Genomic DNA, 24,525 nt, shown 5'->3' on the forward strand with positions numbered 1-24,525 from the left:
GGAGAGAGACGCCACCCCCCAAAGGAACTAAAGATCATAAATGAAGCCTTAAAAATGCACTGAACATAGAAGGAAATTCAGAGGCAGGCATAAACAAGCCAAGAAGTGTTGTAACTACCATGTTTTTTATCACATACTTTAAAAAAAGGAATCTATATGTAATCAGGATTTATGGTGGTATACACAATCCTTTTTCTGATCTTTGTATAAGGAAATATTCATCTTAGTTTAATGTTTGTCAGGTGTATAATGAAAACAGAATTGAGAACAAAACTCACCAAGGCTACCCTGTCATAGCAGCAAGTAAAAGGGAGCCAAGTTTCACCCTTCTTTCCCCAGGATTCTTTCTTGGATTGGAATCAGTGCAACTTTGGAGAAAACGCCTGGGATTAGGGTCCCTTTTTGGAGAAGTTTTTAACTTTTCAAATCTCAAGTCTTTTGGAGGACACTCGGTCCACAGGGAAGGCACTCATCACCGTCTTAATGGAGCCAAGATTCAAAAAATCTATGCATTTGTTGCTACCATTAATACTCCAATAGGGTTTCAACCTGCCTAAGAACTTTTTACCCCAAAAGCAATTAGCTAGCTTTAGGATCACAGGTTTTCTGAGGCTTAGGAGGAACTGGTTCCTAAGTTTCCCAGAATGGAGTAGTAATGGGAACTGGATCCTCAGAGGAACCTTAAGATACATTTACCTCTGATTGTGAAAGGTAGCTTTTTTTGTTTTGTTTTGTTTCAAGTGACTATCAAAATTTTACATGGACACAAAATTCAGGTAACTAAGCACACATGAATTAAATGTTAGGCTTTAGAATAATGGAAGGAAGAAAACAAGCCTTTATTAAGCACCTCAGTGTGTGCACATAGCCCATTTGATTTTCACAACAACCCTGGGAGGTAGGCAATGTTATTAGCCCCGTTTTATAGTTGGAGAAACTGAGGCAGCCATGTTAAGTGACTTGTCCAGGGTCACATAGCTAGCAAGTGTCCAAGGCCAAGTTTGGACTTGGGTCTTCCTCACTCCAGCCCAGTGCTATATCTACTGCAACAACCACCTTGTTGCCCCTATGATATGGAAAGCGTAGGAAGTAGTAGGTGCTTCCTTTTGGGACAAATGAAGTAAGTGAAGAGAGATTATATTGTTCAAAGTAAACACCAGGGCTATGGATACAAAAGAGGCTTAAATCAGTGCCCAGCACACAGATGCTTAATAAATGTTTATTGACTGCTTTAAAAATCTCTCAAAATCAGAACGTAGATGGTTTTCACACCTATTCAGAGAAAGGCATTGCATCAGATTTGATTGTGTGTGTATGCGTACATGCATGTTGTTGTTTGGTTGTGCCCATAGCGTATCAGTACTGTCCCTGAGGTTTCCTTGGCAAAGATGTTAGAGTGGGTGGCCATTTCTCTAGTGGATTGAGGCAAATAGCTCAGTTACACATCTAGGAAGTGTCTGAGGCCAGATTTGACTTAGGTCTTCCTGACTCCAGGCTCAGCACTATTCATTCACTGAGCCATTTGCCTGCCATATTGTGTCTGTCTCTATAGAATTACAGTTGTATCTGACTCTGTTGCCCCATTTGGGGTTTTCTTGACAGAGATACTGGACTGGTTGGCCATTTCCTTCTCTAGTTCTTTTTACAGAAGAAGAAACTGAGGCAAACAGGGTGAAGTGACTTGCTCAGGTTCACACAGCTAATAAGTGTCTGAAGCCAAATTTGAACTCATGAAGATGAATTTTCTTGATTCCATGTCCAGTGCTCTATCCATGTATGTAAATATGTGTGTTGTGTATAAATGTGTGTGTATCTATGTATACACATACTGTCTATGTATTCAGGAAATTATTGTGCTTCATCTAGGCTTCAGGGCCAGGTCGACTCTTCCTCATAACAGTGACACTTCATGTTTCCTCCTTTCGCTAGCACCAAATCAAAATCTCTATACTTCGTGAGGAACCTTAGTTCTGACATGCTGTCTATAAACTATTCCCTCTGGATCAACATGTCAGGCAAAGGCTCTTAGTTTGTGGACTGTCTTTTTATTTTGCCTTGATATCAACTGATTCATTATCATATGAATATTTTGTTTCAGTCCCATATTTTTCTTTATCAGGTTTTTGAGAATTAAGAAATGCCTCAGTTAATTCTGGACAATCAGATTTTTCTCTAGCATTGTGAGTACCAAATTTATTAGCATTGATAAGCCCTTTGAGTTTTGGGGGTTTTGGGGTTTTTTTGTTTTTGTTTTTTGCAGGGCAGTGAGGGTTAAGTGACTTGCCCAGGGTCACACAGCTGGTGTCAAGTGTCTGAGGTCAGATTTGAACTCAGGTCCTCCTGAATCCAGGGCCAGTGCTTTATCCACTGCGCCACCTAGCTGCACCAGGAAGCAATTCTTTACTGCTAACTTGAACAGCTTTTAATCTGTGCTGAGACTAGCCAGGCAGCCTCCCAGTCCCAGCTATCATCTCCTGCCTGCTTTCCACACCTGGAGCACTAGCTGAGAAAGAGAGTTCTTGGAGGAGGAAACGATGAGACATCTCTCTTCCCTAATCCTCCTGCTTACAGCAGGTGACTTAATGTGGCAATCTTACAGGTGTTCACTATCTCATTTCCACTTCTCCAAACTTCTTAGAATCCAGAGAGGTAATGGACTCAAGGTATAAAATGAGGCATTTTGGGACATGGCCAATATGAGAATTTGCTTTACTCTGCCAAGGGTTTTCTCCCTCCCTTCCTTCCTCCCTTCCTCCTTCCCTTCCTTCCTTCCCCCCTCACTCCCTTTTCTCTTCCTCTCTTCCCCCTCTCTTCTTTTTCCTTCCTTCCTTCCTTCCTTCCTTTCTGCTCTCTTGCTTTCCTGCCTTCCCTCCCTCCTACCTTCCTTCCCTCCCTCCCGTTTTCATTCCTTCCTTCCTTTCTCCCTTTCTCCCTCCCTCTTTCATTCCTTTCTTTCTCCCTTCCTTTCTCCCTCCCTCCTTCCTTCCTTCCTTCCCACTGAGGAGCTGGAGAGGTGGAAAGAACAAAAAAAATTAGTGCTTATTTGAAAATAATTAAGTTTTTTTGTTTTTTGTTTGTTTTTGGTGAGGCAATTAGGGTTAAGTGACTTGCCCAGGGTCACAGAGCTAGTAAGTGTTAAGTGTCTGAGACTGGATTTGAACTCAGGTCCTCCTGAATCCAGGGCCAGTGCTCTATCCACTGTGCCATCTAGCTGCCCCAAAATAATTTAATTTTAAAAACAAGTTTAGACTTACCATATGTTCTGTTCTTCTTCTAGTAGCTATCCCTATTCCTTGCTCAGGCTAAATCCTCTGTACCTTTGGTCCTATCTCTTTTGGTCTCTTCTAGCACCTTGTACCCCAGCAGTCATCCCCTCCTGTGCACCTTCAGTCTTTCCCTACCCCTGTTTCTTTACCAACTACCTACAGACATGTTCCAGTCTATCTCCCATTAGGGAATTTGCCCATCTCCACTTGCCATGACAACATCATAGTTAACAGCTGACATATTCTAGGTGTTTGATCGAGAGTAATAGAATCTGCCATCCTTCTCCTGCCTAACTCCTGTCAGTTTAGCAGTGTGACTAACTCCAGCATAGCAATATTCCTCAATGGGTCACACGATACAAGAAGTGATATTCCATTGAGTGAGCAGATGAGTAAATAAAAGTAATGAGTATACACAACTCTTTCTTGGAATTTGACTGTAAATGGAAAAAAGAACAATAGACTGAGAGGTTGGCAGGATAAAGTGCAGCCATCCTAAGTATAGTTAACACCTGACCACATGCAGATGTTGGGCAGTGATCCAACAAATAAGGAGGGACTGAAGATGAGAGGTCAAACTCATGCAGGTGATCAGATGAAGGAGAATGAAGAAAAGGGTGTCAGAGAGATGGGCCACTTCTCCCTTTAAGACTGAAGCAAAGAAGAGAATGGGGAGAGGAAGGGGATTGGGAAGGGAAGGGGAAGGCAGCTCATGATTGATGTCTTTTATTTTCTCTATAAAGAAATGAGGTCCTCTGCTGAGGAGGAGTGGTAAGGAGGTCTGAGGAAAGGAGATTTAGAACAGCTACCATGGAAAAATATGCTCATCAATGAAAAATAAAATAATTTCCATGCAACATGTAAGTCCAGGTTGCAATTAGACAACAAATTTTTAGTGGATATGTTTGCCAGAGTAGAATGACTTTCCAGAGGGACATTTGTGGCACAATATGAGTAGAAATGGAGGTGGAGGGTGAGAGTAAACCAGGTTTGCTAAAGGGTAACCAGCAACAGGAAAGGAGTCATGATTATGGAAAAGAGGAACTGGAGTGATGGTGATGAAAAATATTTTTTATTTAGAAGGGATATGAGGAGATACTCAAGGAGAGAAGGTTTTATCAGAGAGATGAATTTGAGAGTTTTAGAATTTTAGATCCCTGTGTGTAGCTCAGGTAGAGTAAAAATTAAAGATTATGGAAAGTTGGTGAACTGGGAAGCCAAGATGTCCAAGAGGACTTAGGCTTGTATATAATGAAGTCCCAAGTATGATGGTAGGGGCTAAGGTGGAGAGAAAGCTTTAACCAAATACTGAATTCTTTGAGAAAGAACGACCAGAAAATTGTTAGACTGAAGCAATAATTTCGACCAGTTGATAAAGATTATGGAGTCAACTTCAAAGAGTAGCTGCCAAGTGATAGAGGGAAATGGATCTTTGGGGAGTGGAATTAGGGAGTATTTTTCTCCTCTTTGTCCAGTGCTTCAGAGGACATAAGAAAAGAAGCAGCCAGTACCGAGAGGATAAATGAAGAGAACCTTTTCTTCAGGGGAGAGCTGGGTTTCTGTTAGTGGTGGGAGATAATGTAAAGTGAAAAGAGGACAGAGGATGATAGAGACTGTGGTGATTGTAGTGAGTGGGAATGAATACAAGGAAATATTGGAAGGGAGATTCATTTTAGTAGACGTCTCTGAAGCATGAGTAAATGGGAAGTGAAAGCTAGGAATTATTCCATGTGAGGACTGGGAATGATCATGGCAGCACTCCAGAGTTTTCTTGTGATGTCAGCATGGAGTCACTGCAGAGCTTGGCTGCCTCTGATGACCTCTGTGTCAAGCAGAGGTGTCCTGGCTCCTCCGCATTTGGCTTTTTTCTCTTTCCTCTCTTTTCCCTTTGAGCAGAGAATTGGAGGTTTGGCCCCACTCCTGGGCTCCTCTTTTTCACTGCCTTCCTCCATCTTTGCTAGAAGTTGCAAATCCACATTGCTTAATGTCTAGAGAAATGAGTGGCTAGTATAGGTATCCATTGTAATCCACTGGATTGTGTTCTTTATTTGTTTAGGGTTATTTCTGTAACCTTATTTATTATATTTGTATCACATGTACTATATTATTTATTATATTTCAATATGTAGGAGTTACTTTTTATGGGTTCATTACTTAGCAAACAATATGCCAATAAAACTGACCATTTAGATGAAATGTCTGAATATCTACCAAAAAAAATACAAAATACCCAAATTAACAACAACAATCTCAGAAGAAAAGAATTAAACGTACCATAAATGAACTGTTAAAGAGAAAAACCCTGGGACCAGATGAACACTAGGAAACAATGCAAAGAACAATTATTGTGAATATTATGCAAATGTTGGCAAAATAGCAAAAGAAAGGATCCTATCAGTTCCTTTTATGATACAAATATGGTCTTGATCCTAAGCCAGGGAGAGTTGAAAAGAAAGCTATAAATCAATATTCATTATGAACATTGATGCAAAAATTGAAATAAAATATTACTCAAGAAATTATAGTAACATATCAATCACAAAGCTTTTACATTTTGACCAGAGCAGTAGAAGTGAGGACATGGTAAATAATATATGTCTAAAATCAAGAGCCTGTTTTATATGTATTGGGAATAAACTAGAGTAAGATAAAGGGTAAAAAGCAAGAATGCCCACTGTCACCACCACTATTTCATATAGTGCTAGAAATGCTAACTATAGCAAGAAAACAAGAACAGAGAAAACAAGCACTTCCTGCAAATGATATGATGGTATTCTGAGAGAACCTTAGAATGTCATTTAAAAATTAATTGAAATAATAACTTCATAAAAATTGCAGCATATAAAATAAGTCTACATCTTCAGTAGAAGGGGCAGCTAGGTGGCGCAGTGGATAAAGCACCAGCCCTAGATTCAGGAGGACCTGAGTTCAAATCTGGCCTCAAACACTTGACACTTACTAGCTGTGTGACCTTGGGCAAGTCACTTAACCCTGATTGCCCTGCAAACAAACAAACAAACAAACAAAACTTAGTAGAGAGATAGAAACATTCCATTTAAAATAATTATGGAATGTACCAATACTTGGGAGTCTACCTGCTAAAACACACATAGGAACTATATAAACACAAGTACCAAATACACTTTACAGAAATCAACTAGACCATATTAATATCGCTTATAGGTAGTTGTTGTTGTTCAGTGATTTCAGTCAGATCCAACTTTTTGTGACCCTATTGAGGGTCTTCTTGGCAAAAATACTGGAGTGGTTTGCCATTTTCTTCTCCAGCTCATTTTACAGATGAGGAAACTGAGGCAAACAGGGTGAAGTGACTTGCCCAGGGTGACATGGTGAGTACTTAGTAGCCAGATTCTAACTCAGGTCTTCCTAACTCCAAGCCCAGCACCACCCAGCCGCCTGCTTATGGGTAGACTCAGCCAATATAATAAAAAATAACAATCCTACCTAAGTTAATTTACCTCTTACAGTGATAGACCAGTATCCACCAAGGTTCCCCCTCTCCCATGTAACATGGAATCGGTTAGATTTTCCTTGGAAAGTCACAAAGCCAAGACTAGATTGGCCTGGAGGCAGCATAAGGCTCAAGTTGTATCTTCCTTGATGCACTTTTCTAGTGGCCTGTGGCTTTCTGGTCACTTAGAGATGTAAAAAGTCCAACACGTGCAGTTGATAACCTTCAGATCTGGCGGATGCCCAAAGATCACAGGAGTTGTCATACCTTGCCCTGCCAACCAAGACTTTCCACATGGAGACAAGGAGGACACTGTCTACCCATACTAAGTACTCGTGTATATCCTTGACATTTTAGATCTAAGTAAACCTCCTTTTCTTAACTCTTCAATGGCCTATGACTGCCTCATTTTGTTCTACCATGAATTAACAGGGTGCAAGCATGAGGATGACCTCTACCTACCAAATATTACTTTATAGAACTAGGAAAAAACCCACCAAATTCATCTGGAGGAACAAAAGATAATCACACCAGAAATAATGACAAAGTGGGAAGGAAGAAGACCTAGAAGTACCATATTTCAAACTATATAACCAAGTAGTAATCATCTAAATAGTATGGTAGTGGTTAAAAAATAGAAAGGTCATTAGTAGAGCAGATTAAGTATATAACATATCAAAGGTTACCTAGTAGCCTAGTGTTTGACAAACCCAAAGACCCCAGTACTGAGATAAGGACTCACTGTTCAACAAGAATTTCTGGGGAAACTGGATAACAGTCTGACAGGGACTTCACACCATATGACAAGATAAATTCCAAATGGATTCATGGCCTAGATGTAAAAAGTCAGATTATAAAAGCAATTTAGAGGAATAAGGAAAAATTTCCCTTCCAGATCTATAGGAAGGGGGGAAAGTTGGTGACTAAGCAAAAGATAGAGGATATCACAGAAGATAAAATGGCCAATTTTGATTAGATAAAAACAAAGTTTTTGCAAAGCAAATCCAAAGTGTCCAAGACAAGAAGGGAAACAGGTCATTGGAGGGGGAAAAATACATTTTTGGCAAGTCTCTTATCTCAAAGTCTCATTTCCAAGATATATAAGAAACTGATTCAAATGTATAAGATTAAGTCACTTATCAATTGTTAAATTGTCAAAGGGATATGAACAAGGAGTCCTCAAGGGAAGAAATCCAAGCTTTCTGTCGTCATATTTCTAAAAAAAAAAAAGATGCTTAAAATCACAAAAAATTGGAAAATGCAAATTAAAGCAATTCTGAGGTTCTGCAGATGATTGAAGTTGATAAAAATTGGAAAATGGAAAATGTTGGAGAGGCTGTTGGTAAACAGAGCCGTTGATGCCTTGTTTGTAGAGCTGTGAATTGTACACCCATTCTGGAGAGCTGTTTGGAACTACACCCCCAAAGTCACCCTTTGACCTAATGATAATACTGGGGGGTGGGGCTATACCCCCAAAGAGATCAAAGAGGGAAGAGTGCTATAGGTACAAAATGATTCATCACATTTTTTTCTTTTTGATAGTGGCAAAGAATGAGAAATCGAGGGGATGCCAATCATTTGGAGAATGACTGAACAGATGTTTTACAGGGTTCCCTGTCCTGGGCCCTCTTTTCTTCCCCTTCTATACTACTTCAATTAGTGATCTCATCTGGGGGCAGCTAGGTGGCGCAGTGGATAAAGCACTGGCCCTGGATTCAGGATGACCTGAGTTCAAATCCGGCCTCAGACACTTGACACTTACCAGCTGTGTGACCCTGGGCAAGTCACTTGCCCCTCATTGCCCTGCCCCCCCCAAATTAGTGATCTCATCTGCACCTGTGGATTTAATCTTCAACTCTATGGTGGTGATTCTCCGATCTCCTTATCCACCCCTAACCTCTCTACTGACCTCGAATCTCACATCTCCATCTACCTCTCAGAGACCTCAAACTGGATGTCCAGTCTTAATATGGCCAAAACTTTCCCCCAAACCCTCCCTCCTTTCATACTTCCCTGTTACTGCCAAGAGCATCCTCCTAATCCCTCAGGCTTTCACCCTGGGTTTCATTCTCAAGTCCTTATTATCTCTCATCCCTCATCTTCAATCTGTTGCCATCTACAAAAAGTGATCATTGTTATTCCTCTTTGCTATACTTATTCTTTCAAAACTCTTTTCTTGTCTTATTGCTACAGCTAACATTTATAATGCAATATTGAATGATAATGGTGATAATGGGCATCTTGCATCATTCTTGATCTTATTGGAAAAGCTTCTAGTTTATCCTCATTCCAGATAATACTTGCTCTTGGTTTTAGATGGATACTACTTATCATTTTAAGGAAAAATCTATTTCTTCATTTTCTTTCTAGCATTTTTAATGGAAAGGGCTATTATATTTTGTGAAAAGCTTTTTTCTGCACCTATCAAAATGATCATATGACTTTTGTTATTAATATGGTCAATTATGTATATAATTTTCCTAATAGTGAACTAGCCCTGCATTCTTCATATAAATCTAGCCAGGTCATGGCATTTGATCTCTATGATATATTGCTGTAATCCCCTTGCTAGTACTTAAATTTTTTTGCATCAATATTCATTAAGAAAATTGGCCCATAGTTATCTTTCTGTATTGACTCTTCCTGGCTTAGGTATCAAGACCATATTTGTGTCATAGATGGAATTTAGTAGGACTCCTTATTTACCTATTTTTTTTTCTAAACAGTTTATATAATATTGGAATTGTTATTTAAGTGTTGGTAGAATTCTCTTTTAAATCCATTTGGTCCTGGAGGGTTTTTTTTCCCTTAGGTAGTTTCTTTATAACTTGCTAAAATTCCTTCTTCTGAGATGAAGTTATTTGTTTTTTAAAAAATAATAAACATTTTAAAGTTTGAGTTCCAAATTTTATCACTCCTTCAGTCCCTCCCCTTCCCCTCCCTGAGGTGATAAGCAATCAGATATAGGTTATACATGTGCAAATCTATAAAACATTACCATGTTAAGTTGTTTTGTATAAGAAAACTTGAACAAAAGAAAAAAATTAAAGAAAGTGAAAAATAACATGCTTCAGTCTGTGTTCAATCAATATCAGTTCTTTCTTTGGAGGTGGATAGTGGGCTTCATCATTAGTCCTTTGGGATGGTCTTGGATCCCTGTATTGCTGAGAATAATTGTCTTCCTTCCTTCCTTTCTTTCTTTCTTTGGTGAGGCAATTGGGGTTGTCACTTGCCCAGGGTCACAAAGCTAGTAAGTGTCCAGTGTCTGAGGCCGGATTTGAACTCAGGTCCTCCTGAATCCAGGGCCTGTGCTTTATCTACTATGCCACCTAGCTGCCCCAATAATTAAGTCTTTCACAGTTATTGCTGTTTCTGTACACAATGTTCTCTTGCTTCTGCTCACTTCACTATACATCAGTTCATACAAGTCTTTCCAGGCCTTTCTGAAATCATCCTACTTGTCATTTCTTAGAGCACAATAATATTCCATCACCATCATATACCACAACTTGTTTAGCCATTCCCCAATTGATGGGCATCCCTTTGATTTCTAATTCTTAGGCACCACAAAAAAACTGCTATAAATATTTTGGTACAAACAGGTCTTTTTCTCTTTTGGGGGATACCTTTGGGATATAAACCTATCAGTGGCATTGCTGAATCAAAGGGTATGCACAGTTTTATAGCCCTTTGGACATAGTTCCAAACTGCTCTTGAGAGTGGTTGGATCAATTCACAACTCCACCAACAGTGGATTAGCATCCCAGTTTAACCACATCCAATATTTTCCTTTTTTGGTATATTTGCGACTCTGATAGGTGTGAGGTGATACCTCAGAGTTTTTTTAATTTGCATTGATGAAGTTATTGAAATATTCTATTTGAATACTGTCCCTGGGGTTTTCTTGGCAAAGAGCTAAGTGCTACAGAATTAATACTTTTGAATTGTGGTGCTGGAGAAAAAATTTTGAGAGTCCCTTGGACAGCAAGGAGATCAAATAAAATTAATTCGGGCTATTCACTGGAAGGTCATACTGAAGCTGGAGCTTGAATACTTTGTCCACATAATGAGAAGACAAGATTCATTGGAAAAGACTCTAATGTTTGGAAAGAGTGAAGGAAAAGGGGATGGTGGAGGATGAGATGGATAAATTGTATCATGGAAACAAAAAACATGAACTTGAACAGATTTTTGTGAGATAGTGGAGATTAGAAGGGTCTGGTGTACTATGGTCCATGGGATCACAAAAGATCAGACACAAATGAAGGACTCAACAACAACAACAAAGTATTCTGTTTACTGCTCTGCTAATCTGGGCAATTTGTTTGTTTGTAAATATTCACTTATTTCATTTAGATTGTCAGTTTCATTGGCATAAGGTTGGGTTAAATAGTTCCTTTTACATTTTATGGGTGAATTCAACTCACTCATAATCAAAGTTATGATTGCTGTTAAGGACTAAAATTCTAGCTAAACTGTCTAAAATCTAATGAGTGGTTGCCAATAAATTACAAGCCTTAGCAAGAGTTAGACTTTTAAGAATTTATTAAGGAGAATAAGAATTTGATAAAGAGAGAAGAAAAGCCTAGATTCCTATCTATTAAAGGGAGAGCGCATTTCTAGCTGCCTTCTCCACCAGCATCCCCCGGAAAGAGAGTGAGAGCGAGCGCCAGTCTCTTCCTTCCTCCTCCCACTAGCCCACGTCACTTCCTGACGCCAAAGAAAAGACTCCTGGTCTTGCCCTCAAAGACCTTCGCTTCATGGGCGGAACTCTTCTACAGTAAGTCTCCAGCAGGTGGCGTCATATTCTTTTTACTGTTCCGTCAAGGAAACATTTTGTTTCTTGAGGAACAAAAGGGGGGAATGTGGTAAAAAGTTCTAACAGTTGGTTAGTGATAATGGAGAGACGCAAGTTTTTTTAAGGACCACCCTTTTGGGGAGGAGACCAATAGCATGAGCTACGCACGCCACTCGGCCTGCTGAACACTCGACTTCCGGGATGCGAGCTTAAAAGGCAAGGAGAGAACGGAAGTGGGGGCTCTTTCCTGCTCTGCTGGTCCCCTGGCTGTGCTGCACAGACAGACGCTGACTGGAGTTCGACTCAGCCCGGCTCGCGGTTAGCAGCACGCGCTTGACTCGGTCTCTCTCTCCCCAAAGGTGGCCTTGGGCTTTTGGTGAGTTTTATACGGAATATAGACTAAGCTTAGACTTAAGACTATTTGTTTTGTATTTCTACTTTCTATCCCTCTAATCAACATCACCTGGTAACTACCAAACAATAAAAGCTCTAACTAGAAAACCAGAAGCTTCTTCCATTTACTAGTCTGGGAGATAAATTAAGGGAAAGGTTAAAGAGGGGAGATTTATGATCTAATATCCAATTTTAAATCTCACATTGCTAAGTGTGTATTTCCCTCCTTCCTAGTCTTCTATTCTCTTATGCTTATCCATCTCTTTTTTACTCCATCCCCTCTTTGCATCTGTTTTGCTTCTGACCACTGTCTCCCTTAGTCTATCCTCCTTTTTATTCCCCTTCACCTTTTCTTTTAACTCCTTTCCTTCCTACAATTCCATAGGGCAAGATGAATTTCTGTACTTAGTTGTGTAGTTGTATGTGTGTGTGTATATTCTTCCCTCCTTGAACCAGTTCAGATGAGAGTGAAGTTCAGGTGTTGCCTACTCTTCCCCAGTGCTCCCTCCATTACATAATTTTTTCCTTTAATAGCTCATTCATGGGAAATAATTTTCCCTGTTCTTCCTCTACCTTCCCTCCTTTCCCAGTGCATTCCTCATCTCCACTATTTCTTTCTACTTTTGACATCATCCGAACATAATACACTTACACCAAGAACTCTATCTAATTAGACTTTCTCAAAGAGCCCTAATGATGAAAAAGTTTTGAGGATTTGTATCATTTCCCCAAATGAGAATGTAAAAAAAAGTTTAATCTTGTTTAGTCCCCTGTGATTTCTTGTTCATATTTACTTTTTAATGTTTCTCTTGATTGCTCTGAATGTCAAAATTTCTATTCAGCTCTGATCTTTTCATTAGTAATGCTTGGAAGGTCCTCCATTTCATTAAATATCCATTTCCCCCCAGTAGGATTATATGCCATTTTGCTGGGTCTTACAATCGTTGCCTTCTGGAATATATTCCAAGCCTTTATCTCTTTATAGTGTTGGCTGCTAAATCTTATGAGATACTGACTGTGGTTCAGCCCCAAAGTCATTAACAGTAGACAAGACTATTTTGAATCATGACAGGGAGTTGCCATTACCCAGAAAAGCCTGGTGCCTAGTTCTCCGGCACCCCATTCTTTTTGACCTGGCTCCAGGTTACTCTTTGTAGGTGAATTCCACAGCCACATCCTTGAATGTCATAGCTGAACCATGAAGCACATTCTTATCCATCCAGAGATCTGCAGATGTGACCTTATGAGAGCCCCTGGGATTATGTATCCAGTGCTTTTCCTGAGGATTGTCGAACTTGATGGGAACCTGCATCTCCCAATCCAGCTCTTCTGTGTGAGGCTGTCAGCATCCCTTTGGATTTATAGGGTGTTGACAGTTCACCTTGATCCATTTACTGGACTGGAAACTCCACGAGCACAGAAGCTGTCACTACTGAATCTTTGTATCACCAGCATCTAACCCAGTGTCCTACACATGATTAAATGCTTTCTGAATTTAAGCTCACTCTGATGTTTCCCAGGGAGGAGGCAGAATCCATGAGGGAGTCAGGCGCTGAAATTCAGGTTCAGAAAACACTAATGAAGCCTCTACAAAGGGAAGGAAATACTGGAGACTGAGGAATCAAAGATTCCAAAGGGGACACAGTCCCTTCCCTCAAGGACTTCAAATTCACCCAGCTCTGCAGTTCCCAAGCCATCCAATCGCCACGGCTCTCATAACACATCATCTTTCACGCATAGAATGAACCTCTTTGGACCACCTGAGCTTTATTCAGTGAACCAATAGGCATTTATGAAGTTCCTGCCCTTTTCCCAGACCTTGAACACAAGCAAAACGGTCCCTGCTCTCCCAGAACTTACCTTCTGCCGGTGGAGCCAGCATGTATATTAGACACTTGACTGTGTGACACACACTGTTGTAGGAGCCTGGGGATCTACAAAAATAGCAATAGTCTCTGGCCTCAAGGAGCTGCCATTCTCATGGTGGAGAGAGATTGTAAATGGAGACGTAAAGGATACCTGTGGAGTAGGTGGAGTGGAGCCTCACAAGGGAAGGTGTAAATAAGTGCAGGGTAATTTTTGAGCAGAAGGCACTGTAGATGGGGTGAATTGGAAAGAACTCCCATGGAAGGTGAAACTAACTGAACTATGAAGAGAACCAAGAGGGAGGGATGAGGAGCCAGGGCTGGTCAAAGGCTACTGTTATCAAATAGACACGTTCTCTTGCAATTTCGCCATGTGAAGTCTGATGCTAATAAAAATGTGTCTTCTCTCCCCCCACCCCCACCCCACGACCTTCCACATCTTCCTTGACACAAATAATACATCTTTCCTCCACCAAGTCTGGCTAAGAACTACGGCACCCCCCCCCCCAAAAAAAAGGCTAGTCTATAAAACCAGGTGCCAATTCACTCGGTACATACAATAAATGGTTAAGGGGCTCTGGGAGGAAGCAGCTCCTGAGTATGGGGGAAGAGCACCCCAGGGGAGGTTTAACTTGGGATGAACCAAAAAAGGATGGATGACAGTTTGACTGGTAGAGAAGGGGAAGGAGTGGGAAGTACTGGCAGTGTGTCTAGCTCAATTAAGCTCAGCCAGAATGGATTATAAATACACAAGGCTGATAGGAAGAGACAGTTGGTACAGGGAGAGTCACCTCTGACACCCCAACACCCCCAGAGAATGTATGTTGTTGAACTCTGGCCTGCAGAATGGGGTTCCACCTTCTCTTTTTTTATATGTCTATTTTCTAAAAGAAGAAAGAAGTAAGGCCATTCCCTGAGATCACATTAACCCTTTGAGTACCTTTTGGGGGCACTTAATTCAATTCTGATGGAAATTTTTCTAAATTTATAACAGGATTTCGAGGAAGACGGCAGAGTATGAGGACTCGAAGAAGCCAAGTCCTCCAAGTTCCTCTGATAAAAACAGCAGAAACTCCCCAAAGAAATACCTCTGGGGGTGGGGCTAAGAAAAATCCTCATCTCTGAGGCTCTGTAGAAATGAAAGCGACAAAACAAATCCACTGAGAGAATAAATAGATAAATAAATAAAACACCATTTGCTCCATAAGAGAAACAGAGGGGAACTCAGTCAAAACAATCCATCTGGTAGAATATGAACAGCTGGGGGGGGGGGAAGGACTAGATCCTTTCCCCTTCTTTATTCCCAGAATTGAGGTCAGGGCTTGAATCTAGTGACAAGGTGAACAAAAGAAGTAACACATGGGAATCACTCGGCAAATCTTAAAGTGCTCTATAAATGCCAGTTATTAGTGATGTTATTAAAAAGAGACATTTAGGGGGCAGCTAGATGGCACAGTGGATAAAGCACCAGCCCTGGATTCAGGAGATCCTGAGTTCAAATATGGCCTCAGACACTTGACACTTAGTAGCTGTGTGACCCTGGGCAAGTCACTTAACCCTCATTGACCCACTCAAAAAAAAAAAAAGAAAGAAACATTTAGGGGCAGCTAGGTGGCACAGTGGATAAAGCACTGGCCCTGGATTCAGGAGGACCTGAGTTCAAATCCGGCCTCAGACACTTGACACTTACTAGCTGTGTGACCCTGGGCAAGTCACTTAACCCCAATTGCCTCACTTTAAAAAAGAAAGAAAGAAACATTTAGTGTTTGCTGACTTGAACCTCATGCTGAGGCAAAAGCAGAAACCCAAGAAAAGGATTTCTCTGTCCCTCTTGACACTCAGTGCCCCACTCTTCCTGGTGAGGGAGTGTTTCCTCCATGGCTTTCTGGGGTGCTCCCCTCCTGCTTTCCCCTCCATGTCCAGGACACTTTCCCAGGCTCCTTTGCAGGATAATGAGGACTGACTTGACATCATGCTTATTTGCAAAGCACTTCACATACCATATAATTTCAGGTGAGGATCTGAGTTCAAATCTGGCCTCAGACACTTGACACTTACTAGCTGTGTGACCCTGGGCAAGTCACTTAACCCTCATTGCCTTGCAAACAAAACAAACAAATAAACAAATCTTAGGTGAGCCTTCTGACAGCCCCATGTGATTTACATATAGTTTCCCTGTTTACCTGTGGAGGAACTGAAAGAGGAAGTAAAGGTCAGAGTAGGATTTGAATCCTGGACTCCAAGACACAGCACTCTATCCACTCTACCTTGGCACCTCCCCACCCTGAATGTGGTGACCCCAAAGGATCTCTCCTTGGTCCTGTTCTTTCCCCTTTCTAGCCAGGTTCTATACCTGAAGTACAAGAACTTGTTTTTTTCAATACAAAGAAAATATGTACAGTTACGAAGGAAACCAATTTGTTTCACTAAGCTCGTTCATTCTGGAATTAAAATCAAACCATTCTTCCTTCTTATCTCTCTTCTACCCATCAGTTTCTCCAAGGTCTGGTGATATGGTAAGTTGGAGGGCAGCCTTGTCCTCAGTGTTGTCACAATTGGAATTTAACAAAAGGGTAAACTGAAGCAAATCTCTGAGCAAGATAGTCTATTAATGGGCATACTGCCTGCCAATAAGTGGGCCAATGGCTGGCCTCCATTTATGCCACAGACCCAGAGCAAAAGGACACTTCCCCTTACACAGGTTTTGGGGAGTATAGAACAAAAAAATGAACAAGGTAGGTGACCTCATGGGATTGAGGACAACATGATGGGTGACAAAGCTGAGGCTCAGGGAGCAACATGACTGGTTGGAAGTTTGGTAATGGGGTGGGCAATAACACACACACACACACACACACACATCTTTTGAGTCAACGTGAGAGTTGCCAGACATTTCCAAAGGACAGTGTGGTGATGTAGAGTTATCAGACCCCACTCCTTTGTGTTCAAATGCATTCTCCAAGGTCAGTTAAATTCCTAGAGCTGCATTTCTAAACTTAACCCATTAGAGGCCAGCTGAACTTGAACTCAGTTCAGAGACAAAGAACCATGACAAAGGACAAAATCAAATACTTATAAATGGGATCAATAAATGAATAGCACATGGCACAGAAGGAAGGAAACAAGCATATATTAAGCACCTACTATGTGCCAGGCACATGCTTTACAAAGATTAACTCATTTGATCCCCACAGCAATCCTGGGAGGCAGGTGCTGTGATTATCCCCATTTTACAGTTGAGGAAACTGAGGCAGAGGTGAAGTGACTTGCCCAGGGTCACACAGCTGACGTGTGTCAGAGATCAGATTTGATCCTGGCTTTCATGGCACCACCAGCTTTCTCAAAGAAAGGTGATGAAGTCTTGTTCTAGACTCTCTCCCTGTCCATAGGGGTCCAGTGATCACTTTGCAGATGATGTCTAGCCTACATAGCCAGTCTGAGTCTCTCTCTTGAGTTCCAGTCTTAGAATGCCAACCATCTGCTGGCTAGAGTCCCCACCTGGTCTTTCTAAAGGCAGCAGCTCAAATTCAGTGCATCTAAAAACTGGTTTTTTTCCCTCTTCCACACCTACTCCTACAAATTTTCCCTGTTTGTGCAGAGTGCAATACCACCTCCTTCCTTACCCCAGTCACCCAGGATCAAAAATCTGATTCAATAAGGCGTGTTCTCATAAAAAATGCAATAGCCAGGGACACCCTGAAATAAACTTCCTTTTGCCTACAACCCTTCCCCCCCCACCAAATAAACAAGCTAACAAGTTTCTTGAGGTGGTGAATAAGGGTAGAGGAGGGGGCTTAGTTTCCCTGTAAGCCGGTGACATACCACAGTTGGAGAATGTACACTTAGAAGCTACTGAATGTTATAACATCCCTCCCAGTATTTCTTAATCCATCTCCCCTTTAAACCTATAAATACATAAGTCTGCACCATGTAAAACTGGAGTAGCATTCAAGAACAATCCAGCTCTGTTCCTCGTGTTAAACAAGTCCCATCTCTTGGCTCCTGTGCCTTCGGCTCTGCTTTGTGGCAGTTTTTCAGGTCCCACCAATCTATGCCCTGAGTCAAGGTCGCTGAAGAAGCAGAGCCAGCTGGGTCAGAAATGGACCTCACAGGCAGCTAGGTGGCACAGTGGATAGAGCACCAGCCCTGGATTCAGGAGTACCTGAGTTCAAATCCACCCTCAACACTTAACACTTACTAACTGTGTGACCCTGGCAAGTCACTTAACCCCAATTGCCTCACTAAGAAAAAGAAAGAAGAAAGAAAGAAAGAAAGAAAGAAAGAAAGAAAGAAAGAAAGAAAGAAAGAAAGGAAAGAAAGAAAGAAGAAGAAAGAAAGAAAGAAAGAAAAGAAAGAAAGAAAGAGAAATGGACCTCGCTTAGGGCTCTGGACCTTGGAGACAAAGTCCCATTGGAAGCACTAGAGGAGCTTTTGTCCTCACTTGGTCCTGCTAAGGCAGCTGGGGTCTGTCTGTCTGAGGCTGCCACCCCTGTCGAAGACTCTTGCTGATGTCTCTTGGTTCTTTGTGGCCTAAATGGGAGGAAATGTCAGCCGGCCCATGTGCCCCCTGGGAAGGGAACCTCAAGCCCATGGAAATCATTTTCCTAAACTCATCCTGTTTAGGCAGGATGAGAGTATTTCCAGCAGCTCGCCCTCATTCTGTAGCCTGGCTTTGGGGACAGGATTTCTTTGTCCAGGGTCTGATCAGACAAAGAAAGAGGTGAAAGAAGACTCTATTAGCTGAAGGATTCAAAGCATATGGTCTGATCTCAAACATTCCTAATTCTGGCCAGGTGACGTTTGGACACCGCCAACTTCATTAGTCAGGGAGTCTTGTTAATGCAGATTTCCAAGTTAAATAATATCTTAGGGGCAGCACTGCACCATGCAGTGGATAGAGCACCAGCTCTGGAGTCAGGAGAATCTGAGTTCAATCCGGCCTCAGACACTAACACTTACTAGCTGTGTAACCCTGGGCAAGTCACTTAACCCAATTGCCTTGCTAAAATATATATATATATATAGTATATATATATATATATATATATATAATATATATATATATATATATATATATATATCTGGTAGTTCGAAACAAAGAAAAAAAGTTAGCAAATTGAGATGGGACAGAGCAATGCTGGAAGGCAGAGATCATAAAAGGGAGGAAAGGAAAGGGAAAGGGAAGAAAAAACCCCTTTTCATCCCTTGTTACTTGAACATTATAGGTGTTGAGAAATATTTGTAGAGTGGAATTAGATGTCTCTTTACAAAATTGTGTACTCTAGACATAATGCTAACCATTTGGGGGAAAATAAAACAACTTAAATTGGGAAAGAAAGAAAGAGGAAGGAAGAGAGGGAGGGAGGGGGAGAGAGAAGGAAAGGAAAAGAAGAGAAAAGAAAGGAATATCTTAGTGGGGCTTGGGGGAATGCAGCTCCTGAGGACTGTCAGGACCACCAAATATATGAATTTGTGTACAAATATATCCACATCTCTCTCTTTATCTCTCTGTCTCCATCTTTCTGCTTCTTCTCTCTCATTCATTCTCTCTCTCTCTCTCTCTTTCCTTTTCTCTCCATCTCCTCTGATTCCTCTCTTTCTTTCTCTGTGTCTTTTTCTGTCTGTCTGTCTCTCCATCTCCTCTGATGCCTCTTTCTGTCTCTGTCTCTCTACTCTATCTCAAATCCTTGGAGAGTAAGAATTTTATTGCTTTAATATTAAAGGAAAAATTAGAATTTGGGATTGGATCTCTGAGCTAAGAACTACCTCTTACATTGAAATGTAACCACCACCACACCTCCCCAAACATGACTAAAGAAGCTATTGTGGGGGGGAGGTGGAGCCAAGATGGCAGAGGAAAGGCAGTAAGCTCTCAGAGTTCCTGACACAATCACTTCAAAAAACTCCAAATAATGCCATAAGACAATTCCTGGAGCAACAGAACTCACAAAAGGACGGGCTGAGATCATATTCCAGCCAAAGACAGCTTAGATGTTCAGCAGGAAGGGTCTGCTGTACTGGGGTGGAAGTAGAGCCCAACCCCATGGTCACACCAACACAGATCTAGCCCCAGGCTGGCTGCCCAGGGTTGATTGATTGATTGAGGATAATGATGAGGACTAATTGAGGATGATGATTGATTGATGAGGACAAAACATATAGTAGTTACTTTGCTGGGCTACTGTGAAGAAAATTCTGTCAGGTATAAGGTACTATATAAATGTTATCTATTACTGTTGTTGCAATAATCAACCTCATGGGTTTATTGTAAGGAAATCTCTCTTTAAAGTACTATATAAATGTAGTTTACTATAAAAAAAATGATGAGCAGGATAATATCAGAAAAGCCTGGAAAGATCTACATGAGGTGATGCAAAGTGAAATGTACTGTATACAAAACAACAGCAACATTGTAAGATGATCTGAGTCAATGACTTGGTTATTTTTAGCAATGCAATGATCTAAGACAACTCTGAAGGTCTTATGAAAAATGCAATCCATATACAGAGAGAGAACTGATGATATCTGAATACAGATTGAAGTATTTTTTTGTGTGAGTTCCTTTATGTGAAGTTTTGTTTTTGCCTCTTTTCTTTCACAACCTGGCTAATGTGGAAATGTTTTGCAAGACTGATAAGGTATAGCTTATATTGAATTGCTTGAGTTCTTGAGGGGGAGGGAAGAAGAGAATTTGGAACACAAAGTTTTTTTAAAAATTGAAGTCAAAATTTGTATTTTGCATGTAATTTGGGAAAAGAAAATTCTAAGTATAAAATATAAGAAGCTATTGGGGGGGTTGTAGGGTGTGTGTGAATAATGTGAACTTTGTGAATTCTAGCATGAGACTACAGGAATAAGGAATCATTTTACAGAAGAATTAATCACCTCCCCCTTTCAGATTACCTGTAATCTCCTCTGTATATATCTGGTCTACATACTTAGTTATTTATGAGTCATCTCACCCATTAGAGTGTATGCTCTCTGAGGTCAGAGAGTGTTTTTTTTCCCTTCCATTCTTTGTGTCCTCAGACCTTAGTACACTGGTTCACTGTAAATACTTAATAGAGTGCTTGGGGTGATCAGTCTTCCTTGTTCTGATTGTTTCACTTTGTCTGTTTGGACAAGTCTTCCCAGACTTCCGTCATATTTTCTTCTTGTACCACAACTTGTTATCCAAATCATCTTGGGGGAAAGGAGACACTGTGTATTCTAAACACTTGTGTGACATGGGAGACCCTGGCCCAGGACTGCTCAGCATGGTGTGCCCTCACCAGAGAAGGTGCTTTGCTCCATGAGCAAAGTGGAACTGAAGCAGCTCGAAAGAAACATAAGATGTGCAGATTTAGAGAATCCCCAAAACGTTCACATAGACTATTTGTGCCTGACCTGTGGTAGAGCCTTCTGAGCTCATATTTGTCTGATCAGCCAATTGGGCACACTGTACCTCAACCCCAATATAGTGATGTCATTTTGGACCTCTTTGAGAACAAAGGACAACAGTCAACCAACCAATTCCCAATTTATTCTGTCTTTATCTTGTTTGTCCATAGTTGTTTGAATGTTGTCTCTCCTATTGGCTTGTGAGTTCCTTGAAATGGGATGTCTTTTTTTTAAACCATAAAAGTATTTTATTATTTTCCAGTTACATGTAAAGAGAGTTTTCAACATTTGTTTTCATAAGATTTTTAGTTCCAAATATTTCTCCCTCCCTCCCTTCCTTCCTCTCTCTCCCCAAGACATAGAGCAATCTGATATAGGCTATATATGTACAATCACATTAAACATATTTCTGCATGACTCATGCTGTGAAAGAAGAATCAGAACAAAAGGGAAAAACTTCCAAAAAAAAGTAGAAACGGTATGGTTCAATCTGCATTCAGAATCCACAGTTCTTTTTTCTGGATGTGGAGAACATTTTCCAGCATGAGTCCTTTGGAACTGTCTTGGATCATTTAACTGCTGAGAAAAGCTATCACAGTTGATCATCACACAATGTTGCTGTTACTTACTGTGTACAATGTTCTCCTGGTTCTGCTCACTCCACTCAGACTTTCCAGGTTTCTCTGAAATCCTCCTGCTCATCATTTCTTATAGCATGATAGTATTCCATTACATTCATATACCACAACTTGTTCAACCATTCCCCAATTGATGGGCACCCCCTCAGTTTCCAATTCTTTGCCACCACAAAGAGAGCTGCTATAAACATTTTTGTACATGTGGGTCCTTTTCCCTTTTTTATGATCTCTTTGTGATACATACCTAGTAGTGGTATTACTGGGTCAAAGGCTTTTAGCTATAGTTCCAAATTGCTCTCCAGAATAGTTGAATCAATTCATAACTTCACCAATAATGCATTAGTGTTGAGACAGGGACTGTCTTTTGCTTTTCTTTGTATCCCAAGCACTTAACACAGTGCCAGGAACATTGTTGTTCAGTCATTTCTGTCAAATCTGACTCTTCCTGACCCTATTTGGGGTTTTCTTGGCAGAGATCCTGGAGTGGTTCACCATTTCCTTCTCCAGCTCATTTGACAGATGAGGAAACTGAGGCAAACAGGGTGACATGACTTGCCCAGGGCCACACAGCTAGTAAGTGTCTGAGGCCAGATTTGAACTCAGAAAGATAAGTCTTCCTGATTCCAGGCCCATTGCTCTATCTGTTGCAAAACTTCTTAAATTGTAGGTTGCAACCCCACAAGTAGAAGTAAAAGTTTGATGTGTGTGGAAATTTATTTTGATTTGGGGTGGGCTGAGATTAGAAAGCCTTAGGACCTCAGGTTTTTCTTCTCTGTGGGCACCAGCCCCTCCCCCTCCACTTCAGCTGAGCCAAAAAAGCCCCATGGGCTGTACAAGATGCCAGGTCAGACAGCTGGGGGAAAGTGCCCCAGCTCTCTCCACCCTGAGCAGATGTATCAGAGAGATCCCAGGCTCCCAGGCCGGCCTCTGGTGTAGCCCGTGCAGAGGTCCCTGGGTGCACAGCAGGGGGCACAGGCCCCTGGAGCCCTGGGGGTGGTACGCACAGGACGCTCGAGTGTCCCCCCCAGCCGCAGCCCTAGTGTGGCTGGCGGATTAGCTTGGTGTGGGGGGGGGGTGCAGGGAGCCCCAAGGTTTGAGTGGAGAAAGGAAGATATATATACGGGAGAGTTAGACACCGGGCTGCAAAGGCGGCAAGGGGCGCGGATTGACAGAGCAGACAGACAGAACAGGAGGCAGAGCACAGAAGTGGTCAGCACAGGGTACAGGTTGGAGAAAGCGAAGATTAAGAGAACAGAAAGGCTGAAGCACTAAGAGACAGGGGAAGGAGAAAAAGCTAAGAGCAAGAAGGCAAGGAGGCCGATACAGAGCAGTGGGGCTTTTCAGCGAGGGGGACGCTAGAAGAAGGTCTGTTGGTATGCAGGAGGAGGCTAAAAAAGTTCCAGGCGCAGCAGGTGGAAAGAGACATGCCAGAATGCAGTCAGGTTGTACATTTTATTTCCCTGTATTCTTAATTTTAAATTGTTTCTCATAAATAAACCCTCTGCTGTTAAAATGGAAGAGGCTTCTTAATCGTTTGCTTATCAATTTTGGGAGTGGAGCAGTGTGGTGGAACTTTATAAATGGACCATATTAAATTAATAGCAGTCCGATAGCCAGTGAGTCAAGAGGCCACAGATTGGTACCCCGGTCAGATTAGGCCCCCCAAATTAGGCAAGCTATTTAAAATATTTCTACATTTGAATGGCGACCCAGATGGGACTTACGGCCCAATTACAATTTTTCTAAACTTATAACTTTTCATATAATCATAATTTTTCATATAAGTCCAGTTATATAATTTTTCTAGATTAGCTAGTTAATAATTACATTTTTTTACATGTGCATACCTATTTTATATACCTATATACCCAGGGTAGCGTAAAAATTTCTCAGGTGAAGAGAGGTCAAGAGTGGAAAAGGTTTAAGAAGCCCTGGTCTATTGTACTACCTAGCTGCTATAGAGGAACATAGTAGGTGCTTCATAAATGCTAACTGACTGACTAACTGCAGAAGCTCTATTCTTTACAATACCCCACCCCCTACCTCCGTGCCCGATCAATGGCTGCCAACACCCAACTTCATGGATGTCTCTTAAAGCTTTGTGGGCTCATAGGTTAACCAGGCAAAACAGTGGTTTTGGGGGAGCCAGATCCTCCTAAGGAGGGGCCCATTGGGCTAGTGGCAAAGACAGAATATTAAGGCTGGAACAGTCCTCTGGAAGAATCCCAGCCTGGTGGTAAAGGGCTCTAACATCCAAGGGACTCAAACAAGGGGGGCCTTGAGCACATCACTACGTCCATTTGATTGTGGAGGTCTGTGGTGGTCTCCCCATCTCCTTAAGCGGAGCCTTTTTTATCACCCAACTCAAAATAGGCAACTGTTCATGAAAGCTGATGGCAGGATCTGGCAGCATCCACTCACTCGTTCCTAAGTCTTTTTTTATATTAATGCTAGACTTAATGGTCATGAGTAATAAAATACTGAACGAGCTAACTGGCTGTTTAAAAAACTAATTGTGTTTAGACAGTAAGTGGACTTACCCTGAAGAGTGAATGTTATGCCTCCACTCTAAAAAGATATCCAGCATTTACAGGTCTGCTGAGCAATTTACAAACCTGCTCTCATTGGATCCTCAACAACAACCTTGGGAGGTAGAAGCTATTACTACACCCATTTTACAGCTGGGGAAACTGAGGCAGACAGAGGCTAAGTG

This window comes from Dromiciops gliroides, chromosome 1, assembly GCF_019393635.1.
Source record: "Dromiciops gliroides isolate mDroGli1 chromosome 1, mDroGli1.pri, whole genome shotgun sequence".
Lineage (NCBI taxonomy): Eukaryota > Metazoa > Chordata > Mammalia > Microbiotheria > Microbiotheriidae > Dromiciops > Dromiciops gliroides.